The 10,355-nt window shown below is 41.0% G+C and overlaps 1 protein-coding gene across 6 annotated transcripts in view; it reads right to left on the bottom strand.

Annotated features, from left to right (window-relative positions):
- LOC118513230 (protein limb expression 1 homolog) overlaps nucleotides 1–8,731 on the bottom strand; it is a 39,967-nt gene extending 31,236 nt beyond the window's left edge. The window contains exons 1-2 of one of the 6 annotated variants that reach the window (XM_036058771.1): nucleotides 7,970–8,731; nucleotides 6,567–6,918 (exon numbers count right to left, since the gene is read on the bottom strand). The gene's annotated coding sequence lies outside the window, so the exon portion shown is untranslated. Of the gene's footprint in view, nucleotides 1–6,566; nucleotides 6,929–7,969 lie in introns of those variants that run through there. The other 5 variants (XM_036058770.1, XM_036058769.1, XM_036058767.1 and 2 more) reach the window with 5 other exon arrangements.
- Between the last annotated feature and the right edge of the window lie 1,624 nt (nucleotides 8,732–10,355).

Genomic DNA, 10,355 nt, shown 5'->3' on the forward strand with positions numbered 1-10,355 from the left:
TTCTTCCTCGCCCCCCTTCCCTACCCTTGCTGCACTCCATTTCTTTCACTCCCATATGTGGAAATGTTGCATTGCTCAGCGTTTCGGTGGATATGCGAGGTTTGAGTTTTAGATTCGGGACCCAACACAAGCAAAAGCACGCTAAAGACATCGCCGGGCAAGCTTCCCTTCACCTTCACGCGGCATCAGAGTAAAGCTTATTTTATTGTGTGCCGTTGATGCTAAATCAAACATTTGGCGACACTCTAATCATCGTATGAATAATGTGACAACGGGTAACATAAAAGCAATCAAATAAATTCACCATTTTTTTTTCACCGGTAGCGGATGAAGTGTTGAGTGCATACAGAATACTTTGTTGTGTTTTTTTTTGGTCACATTTGTAAACAATTCGAAGCATCACGGGGGCCCTTTTGTGTTGCAGTTAATGAACCTACAGAGAAGTCAAATGCTGTTTAAATTGCAAATCGAACAAATTTTACAATAATTTGTTTGTAAAGAAAGGTGAAAGGTCTGTTTCTCAAACTAGGTCTAGCTGAGCAATTTTATTCGGTTCAGTAATGTTAGAAGAAATCTTGAAACAATGAGCGAATAATGTAAGTATAATTAAGTTTTAGTTTCAATGACTCCAGCGTACATTGAGACGGTCTTGAAGAGTTTAACCGTGAGTGAGAACCGTCACCCTCGATAAAAAATATTAACTCTAGATAGAGTAAATTTATGATTCCACACTTTTAAGTTCACTCAAAACCTTATCTCCATGGATTGATGTATATGAGTACGAATGACATAAGCTAGTTTCATGTTAAAAATAATATGATCTAATAACTAGTTCATGTCAACTGTTATTTGAAACAACCCAAAACACTCTGCCTGTTTTTATGCTTCGCGGGTGAAAAAATGTTTGTCAAGCACCGGTTTAAATTGTTCGTACATTCAGTGCAAAGCAATTCACTTGCTGAAAGAGTTCAGTTGCCTGGTGCTTGCGAGTAGGGTTGCTTGTTCCTTGGCCTGGCATGTCCATCGTCACCGACCATTGCGCAACAATGTATCGTGACGATCGGCCGTCACGGGACGAGTGCCTATTTAAGCGGTAGGTAAGCAAGCATCAAAAAAGGATGAAATATAGACGAGGGCAAAACGGCGCTAGAGGCGAGGGCAGATGCTGCCTCCGTACATACACACACACGCTGTCTATAAATAAGTCAACGGATGAATTTAAATATATTAAAAACGCTTGTACTTAATAGCGGAGATGCACGGAGCGGGTTTTGGCAGGCGCAAGGCAGGTCATTTATGTAAGATGAGCACGGGAGCACAAACACGAATCTCATGCAGAAAAAAAGCGTTGTATGAAACAGCACCAACAACTACGAGAAAAAAAGGGCATAAAATCAACCATTGCTGCGGCTGCTCCTGCTGCCAGCAACCGCCAATCGGCGGTACTATGGAAAGGAATAATTTGCTCGAATGATCGTCCCGTCCAGTGCAGTGCATACGCATGCCGAAACCCCGGGACCGACGATCGGATCGGACAGCCTCACCTACATGATCATAACCATCAAGGAGCGGTTCAGTTGGTAGCGCATGAGCGGCTACCCGGCGGTACGCGACAACCGTCGCGACTATCGATGATGAGCCGAAGAACAAAGAAGCACAATTTATTTGTAATTATAGTTCAGCAGCTGCCGGCCCTTACCTTACCGGCCGTGTTGTTTTGCCTCTGCGTGTCGCAACGGCAAACTTCCTGTGCCTAGCCGGCGACTGGCGGGCAAAGGGTGACCGGGACGCAGTTTTTGATACGTGGTGAAACTGAAAATTCACGTCCCCACACTCATCGACGCATCTCATTGTTGAAGTTGTGTGGATGCGTTTGGGCGAGACAAAGAGTAAAACTTTAGTAAAACTAAAGCAAAAAAACATGGAAAATGCGAGTGATTGAGTGAGGGGAACAAGGAAGACATCAACAAATAGGGCCGGACGGTTAAGGAACCGATGAACTCACGCTGAACAGCTGATGAAAGATTGCGTAAAACAGCGCCACATGTGCAGAGTGGATCGTGCACAGGTTATGGATCGAGACGCGTGGGTCCTCAAGGTGCCTCAAAGGTAAGGGTATGAAGCAAAACTGTTTCAACAAACGCTTAGGGTCGGATTAAAGTGCAACCTTAGCAAAAGCTTTATAAAAAAATGCCTGAGAGAGAATTGAAGTGGGAAAATACGGATGTGAAGCCCGTTTGTTAGATACACATGAAATTAACTCCACCAAGAATAATTCTAAAACATTGATAAATTGCAACTAAGCTTATAAAACAAACAAACAAAAAGTTTCAAATCAATTTAAGCTAAAAAGCCTAAAGGAGTTTAAACCAATACGAAACCTACCAGCATTTTTGCTCTACTTTAAGAGCTGGTCATGTTGAAGCTCCTACTCAGCTCGCTATCCAGTCGCCAGCTATCATTCATAAGCGGCCAGATGCTGTCCTGCTTTCGCAAGTACAGCCCTCCAACCACGGCCGAAATTTAGCGATGGGAAGCGAGATTCTAGTTTTATTTTTCATTACTTCTTCTGCTGAAGGTGCCAATGTAGCATAGATTTTTTCGTTGTCTTACTATTTCATTCTCATTCTCGTTCATTCACATCTTGCAGCTTCCGGCTCGGTCCGGCTTTTGCTTCGTTACGTAGGCTAGCATTTAGCGAGAGTGTAAGTTTTGCGTTCCATCGGGTGTTTCTTCAGATGAAGCTTTCGTGTTACGGTTAAGTTTACTCTGCTTGAGTATATTTTCATCTCATTTAGGTCTATATTTTCACTCATCATTGTCGTGTGACTTTCAAGCGAGATAAAACAGTTGCTGTCATTGTGGTACGGATTTGTTGTACTAGTGAGTCATTTTAGGCAAAAAGGTCAAAGAAGTATGCCCTTTTACTTTGTTGTACTTTGGTGTTTGAGTGAATTACTTGATCAGATAATGCGCACGATAGATGTAGCCATTCAACGTTTCAAGTGGTCGCAATAGAATGGTAGGCTTGACTGCATCAAATTTCTTGGTTTAATTTTTTCGGCACCGTTTAAAAGCGTGCTCTCACAAAAGTGCTCTGCAGAAATTGTCTTCAGCCAAACGAACCTTTTTGCAGATCCATATTCTACCAGCGGCACCAGCATTGTTACATAATTGTCGTGCCAACTTTCTCAAACAAATTTCCAAAGATTCAATTGCGCGATATGGTTCGCTCTTCGCCACGTGGTCTCCATTTTGGGCCGCGTGTTCGAACGAACCCTTCGTTTGTAGCACGAAAGCGATCGATGACAACGGTGCGGATCCTGTGCGATGCTATTTTACCCTTTATAGCCCGTCAGTTCGCTCCACCTGTTCCGTTCGAGCGCCAGGCGGACGACCCGACATCGCATCGCGGGCGCATTAGAATTCATTACCGACGCGCTCAAATCCTCCGTTTCCTTCTTCTGTTGCGCTTACCGAAACATTCATTAGCAGACCTTTGCTCTCTCACACACAATACATGCATGTGGTTGGGCTTCGCTTGGGAAACGGTGGGAAAAAAGCTAAGCAGTGGAATAATTTATTGATTGGGAAGCACGGGAAGTGGGAAGTTTCAAAGTTTTGGTGAGTCGCAGCCTTTGCTTTGGTTTCCCTTTGGCGGAAAACGACAATGTCGGGCAAAAGGCAATCAAAAGATCAGGGAAAAAGCGAGACAACACCACACACAAAAAAAGACCGCAGGAAGAGGATCTGGGTAATTTACAAGTGTGTAAAGAATTTCATTTATGCTTTACTTTATCGCCATTTGAATACCATCTGTCGATGGCAGATGTAGCGCGGTGCTGTTGAAAATGTAAATGATGGAACATTGTACTGCTGTTTTTACCGCATGAGCGAGAACACACCCGTTGCGATGTAGTGAATCGTATATCACGCACACAAACACACACACACAAAACAGATTCCAGACCGTTCTACATAGATATATCTTTCTAAGGTCATAATTAGTGCTTCCCGACCGATTCAACTCGACTCAAAAATCATACCACGATCGTACAATACTGATAACACATTTCGGTAAATCAAAACATATGTTCTCGTTGCTTTGCCCAGCTAGACCAATCAACGCATGTGTTTCTTACAGATAATCTGCATGCCTGCAGAGTACTATTTTCGCTTTAATGTTGAAACCTTTGGATGCATTCCATCTATTTGAAGGGGCCGCAGAAAAAAAAAACTTTAAGGTTCACAGTCCGTATGAATGCCATTTTCAAAAGCTCCAGTTTGTCTCATACTGCACCATGTTTGAAGCGTGTGCAACACTTTGACACTGTTGAAGTGCTACGTTTATCGCTCGAGTACACGATCGTGTATTATAGTGTTCGATAGTAGTCGGGTATGATGTGTGTCTTAAGCATGATAGTGGAAAATTGATTGGTTCGCTTCTCCATATTTCTTCCTGACCACAAAATATCTGATCACGATAATTCGAGCAAACAAAACCACACACACAGACACAAAACACATGCGCACAACACACTCCAGTCGATTGGCACAAATATTGAGGGGTAAGAGGTAGCCAGCACGAGAAATAAACTACATCGATCTCGCTGAACGCAGATGCAACAAGCTTCGTTTAGCCAGAGCCAGCCAAGATCGGCAGTTACCGATATGTCCGATCGCTCTGGTGCGGATATGTTGTCTTCATGGAGCTGTCCCATCGTTCATTCAACGCAGCGCGATCAAGTCGAACGGCTAGATGGCACATTGCACAGTCCACACTGCACAGCTAGTAAGTCGGTAAAACCAGCCTGCAGTTGCGAAACCTAAACCGAACCGGGTCGTAGCTGGCGCTGCGGGTACGCTCGCACACAAAAACCTGCGATCCTCCGCAGCGGCCCAGCATTACCGCCAAGGACATTGATGGAGTGGGTGCACTTTTTGCATCGTTTGTTCGCGTTACGATGCGCCGGAAGAACAACAGCAAAAAAAGGGCTTTCGATAAGCGGCTGACTATCAGGGGTGGTAGAATTTAGGTTTTGATTGATAGTAAACTGTCCATCACGGGCGACTATCTGATAAATGAATTTGTAGGAAGATTGCTTCGTTTGCCGTTAACGCAGGCGATAAGACCTAACGCATGAAATAAGCTCCCTGATCGCTGCCCGTTTTCCTCACTCTCCCCTGTATCTGTGGCCGTGTATCATGAGTGCTGTGATTATAATTTATTCATCATTAATCGTGCACTCCGCTCCAGCGATAATTTGTTTTCTCGCTGCTGTGCTGTGAAAGTGGCTGCTACATCTAATCGCAAAATTGTGATTTATGTAGCTGGTCAGTTTTACGATAGTGTTTTTATCTGGTCGGGTTCTTTTTTTTTTAATGCTTCATTGCTGAGAACGCATTGCATCTCACGCTTCTGGCTTGTTTGGTCGTTGAAGTCTTTCTGATACAAATCGTAAAAATCTTAATCAAATAATTGGGCGCCTACGCTAATCCATTGATATTTATTTTTTAACAGTTTTTCCAGAGTAAAAACCGAATGTTTTATGTAAAAACCTAATGAAAACAAGACGTGTGATAAATTAAATTAAACAACTAAAACGTCTCTCCCAATTGATTTATGCGCCACAAATTGACATATCGAGCCCCGGTAGGTTGCAAAAGTATCGCCAGCGAGGGAAACCTTCCTCGCCGTGAATCGTGCATTTGACGCTGGCTGTTTCGTCACCGATAGAAATACAAAAAGGAGTGAACAAAACACATCGTTTGTGCGCGGAAAACCAGGCAAAACCTAGGCCCGAACGCCACGATCCGGCCCGGTGCCGACGTTTTTCAACCATTATTCTACCGTATTCAATGGACATTATTTACGGTTTGTTTTGAAACCGATTCTTTACCGCCATGCACGTCATGACGGCGATTAGTCATCGTTGTTCTTCTTGTGCACTTGCTAACTATCGATGTTGTTACGGTATTGTACCGAGGCAGCGGGTCGGTGTGTTGAATCCCCACCGAAAAAGCGAAACATCTCGCTGCTAGCACCGATCGATGGCCCCGAGTGCGGGGCAGATCCACGGTGGTACGAAAAATCGTCTCATTGCCCTCGGAATTGAGCGCAGATCAGCAGGCACAACAACAACCGCAACAAAAAAAAAACGTCGGATGAACGGTTGGAATAAAAGTGGTGTGTAACGAATTTACATGGGTAGCTTGGTGCTAAGAGAACACAGTCTTAGATCACCAAATAGATTGTTAATGAAGTAGCGGTTGTGCCTGGGAGAAGCTACCAGGTTATTTGCTTTTGGCGCAGGTTAAGACCTCCGCCATGAGAAGAAAGCGAGCGTTAGTATCGTGCAGGAGTGGCTTTTTCTACCGTAGATGTGTAAGGGAATTAAATGAAACAACACACTGTTGTGCTTCTTTGTTGTGTACTGTGAACTTACTTCACATTGTTCAATACCATAATTATCACATTATCTAAATAAAATACTTCAACATACGTTAAAACCTGTATAAGATTTTGTTTATAAATTTTAATCAATCTGATTAAAACTGATACTTACTTGTCACAATGTCCAAATAATCGAACACTTATCCTACAGCTATTCGTACCGCTTATACACGAACTGGGTTTTAAAAATGTTTCAGGTACCGTATCGGCTATGATACAACATTCATTCGCATTATAAAACAGCCTGTTATGCGATATGAAATTTCTTCAAACACTTACACATGAATTTATAGCACCAACGGCTCACTAAACTGTATTCTTCACTTTGGTTGAATATTGAAACACACTATCACAACGATCAATCACAAACCATTAGCCCGACTGATGTACATTCGTTTGTAAGAGAAGAATTTGTTTCCTAGTTGTTCACAATGTTTAATGATACCGAGACTGGCACAATCTGTCTGTTAGAAGCAGTATTGATTAATTATCTTAAATTTGCAGCTCGCCATAACTTTACACTTATTCAGAAAATGTGACTTGAAATATGATACATATTGCTTTGCAGCATTCGAACGAGTTTCCGAGTTTGTAATTTATTTATTTTGTGATTTAATTCAAAATCCAATACACTTTGGGACTTGGGTATAAGCTTGTTAATCAACTACAATTCATCGTGATGAAATTGTATCCTTTCTTGCCAAGATCCACACTACGTGTTCATAAGATAACAAGAGTGATGAAAGCAGCGACAGCGTTGACAACAGCTACTATCCCGATCACAGATGATGGACGTGTTTGGTATGGAGTTTCTTAAAAACGGTCGCTGTGTCGCAGTGGTGACCGGGAACACGGCAATGTATAATTTATTTTTAAAATGTTTAACCTGTGATTTGTGCACGAGATAAGCTTTTTCCAGTGATATCAATATTGTGAATTTGTGTCTGATCTATGTATAATTGTTCGTACAATTTTAAAACAAAATTTAGAACTGAAAATTTATTTCAACTAAATGTGATACAATAAATAATACAAGAAAAAAATATTTTTGTTCAGATATGTGTGTTTGAGATAAGTATAACAAACTTTTAAAAACGCTAATCCCAAAGTTTCTCTCAAAGTTTACTTAAAAAAGAATGCTTGCAAAAATCTTGCTCCTACTACAAGATGTTTACCGTTGTACTGCGATCGATATAATAAAAAGAAAAAGCGTTGTTTAGAATGGAACTAATTAGCAGGAACATTACATGCACCAAAGTTCGGTAAAACACACTACACTGAGAACGATTTAAAGAACATACACATTTGTAACTTCATCGCAAATCACCTTAATGCTGCATGCATTATGTTTTGATTTTTTGTTCACATTTTCCATAACACATTAATCACATGAATCATCTTCATCACCACGATAGCAGAAGAGTTTTTTTTTTCAATAAAACATACTCTCGTACAAGCAAAGTTATGCACAAAAAGGGGAATGATTTTTTTTTTCTTCCAATGGTCACTATTTACCAATCACACGTTATGATACCGATTGAGCAGTATTTCTAACACTTCAAACGGTTTTCGAAGCACTGTCACGAACAGCCTGCAACACCGTTCCGGATTCGCAAGACTTTTCGCTACGCAACTTTAACTCTGCAGAGCGAGAGCTCGCGCAAACACCTCCTTACGCATCAACGGATTGAGACCAAATGAATGCATGAATCGGCGTGTTCATTTAGCGAAATCAACAATCTTTACCCGTTGTAGGGTTACTCGGCTCGATTTGTTTCATACCGGTTTTTTGTGTGTGGTTTTCTTTTTATTTTTTTTTCCACATATTGGCGTTTGCCAAGCAATAAAAAGAAATGTTACTTTTTGCTGCTCATTGTCTCATTTAAGAGTTTAAAATTTAAGAGTTTTAATTTTAAATTTAAAATTGGTAATTGAATGATGGCAATATCATTGCATAAAACTTATTCAATGTTATGTTAAATTAGAATTGAAAAAAAATCATATTGATTTTAGTTTAAAGTTGTTAATCATTTTAAAGTTGATAATATATGATCGATTGTAAGAAAGAAAACGAACAGCAATGCAGAAATAAAGCGAATGAACTCATCGCTCCGTTATTCGATGTTGGGATGGATCGTGTCTAGAACTATGGGCCTATCCTAAATTCACGGGCCAAAAAATATATATTTTTTGTTACTTTACTTTGCAAAATGTATTTCAACTGACAAAAAAAAAAAAAAATGTTTGAATACATGAAATAAATAGAATATTCAATAATAAAATTAATTATTTTTCTGAAAAAAAACTGGAGGAGATTTTTTTTTCATGCGTTTTTATGAGTGGAAAATAATATTTTTAATCTACTACAATCCGGAGGCAGAAAAAGCTTTTTGATGGTATCAAATTTCACACAAAACGTTCAAACTTTGCAGAGATTGGCTATATTGGTATCAATTAGACTATTAAGCCATTAGGCCTTGCTGTTCGTCAGGACATGCTGAGCTGTTCGACAGAAGAAGATTGTGCTAAACTAAGATTATGGTGTAATAAATATTGATGGAACTTAAATTTCAACACGAATTAGCGCACGATGTAACTGCCTATTTAAGAAATAATAAATTAAAAGTAAAAAATAGAATATTATTTAAAAGAAACGAGCATAAAAACAAAATCACGAAATGGAGTCGCCTAGTCGGTACTCTAAGATCGTACTAATGAGCTGCGTAACATGCGCATATGTCGCTATATGCGTAACATATTTTGTTGTATGTTACTGTGCACTAGGATGTCTATTGTATGACTTTCTCTTTCAGCTTATACTTTCCTATGAAACAACCGCAATGCACTTTATTTATTAAAAATTATTCAACCAAATCACAAGCCCAAACACATATCAAAACATGTGAAATTCTCCCACCAAAAAAAGATTTCGTTTAGTCATGGTTTCACATCGAAACCAATTGTTAAAGCAGCCCTGCACAACATTGTTTCTAAGTGTATGTAAATCTGCTCACTAATTCATATCATTTCACGTCACCGGTTCATCATGCATGCACGGCAGCACTTCTGGCCATTTAGCATGCTCTGTATAATATATGAAAATAAATTATACAGAAAGTGTCAGACCATCTGATGGCGATATTCCTTTTTTCTCCACTTCTTTGCCCCTTTCCCTCCGCCAGCGTGGGGAAATTATGTTTCGCTCCTTTTCTACCCAGAACGGTTTACAATTTCCGTTTGCCCACATGACCGTGCGCCTGTGCAGACAAACAGGTTAACACCGCTGTCGCTTCCTTTTGGCCTAGACGAGCTGATCGAAAGCAATCCCGAAGCATAAACTATCTAAAACCATGTCCATAGCGCAGTTGCAGTATGGACGGGTATGATGATAAACTCACTACCGTTCATCGTCTTTCCCTTGTAAAGCTGCGGTGCGCTAGAAACGCATCTACCACCGCCACCATTTTCCGATCAATATACCCTGCACACAGGACAGGACAGTTTCCTCGCACCCCTGTCGTCCATACCGGCCGTACGATAAACATCAATTCTCAAACGCACCGATCGTTTATCTCCGCATGATGTTTATTCATAATCAATTAATTCAATCAGTGCGCAGGCGCAACTATTCACGGTAGACAGCCGAAGTTATTATGTTTAGGTAGGTTTGCTAGCGCTCGCGTCCCGGGTCCCATCCGGATGGATTACTTTTCTGCGCTCTTTGCACTGCTGCCGACCGACCGAAGGGTTTTGCTGGGACCGCCTGAAGACCGGCTGGCCTATTCTCCCTAGAGGCAAATTCTTTAGAAAATTCGCCAACAGCCTGTGCCGGGCAAAGCGTTCGGCTGAATGATGATGATGATGCGCGGTGAAAATGTGCTTCACCATCAATCGAACGGCA

Source organism: Anopheles stephensi, chromosome 3 (assembly GCF_013141755.1).
Source record: "Anopheles stephensi strain Indian chromosome 3, UCI_ANSTEP_V1.0, whole genome shotgun sequence".
NCBI lineage: Eukaryota > Metazoa > Arthropoda > Insecta > Diptera > Culicidae > Anopheles > Anopheles stephensi.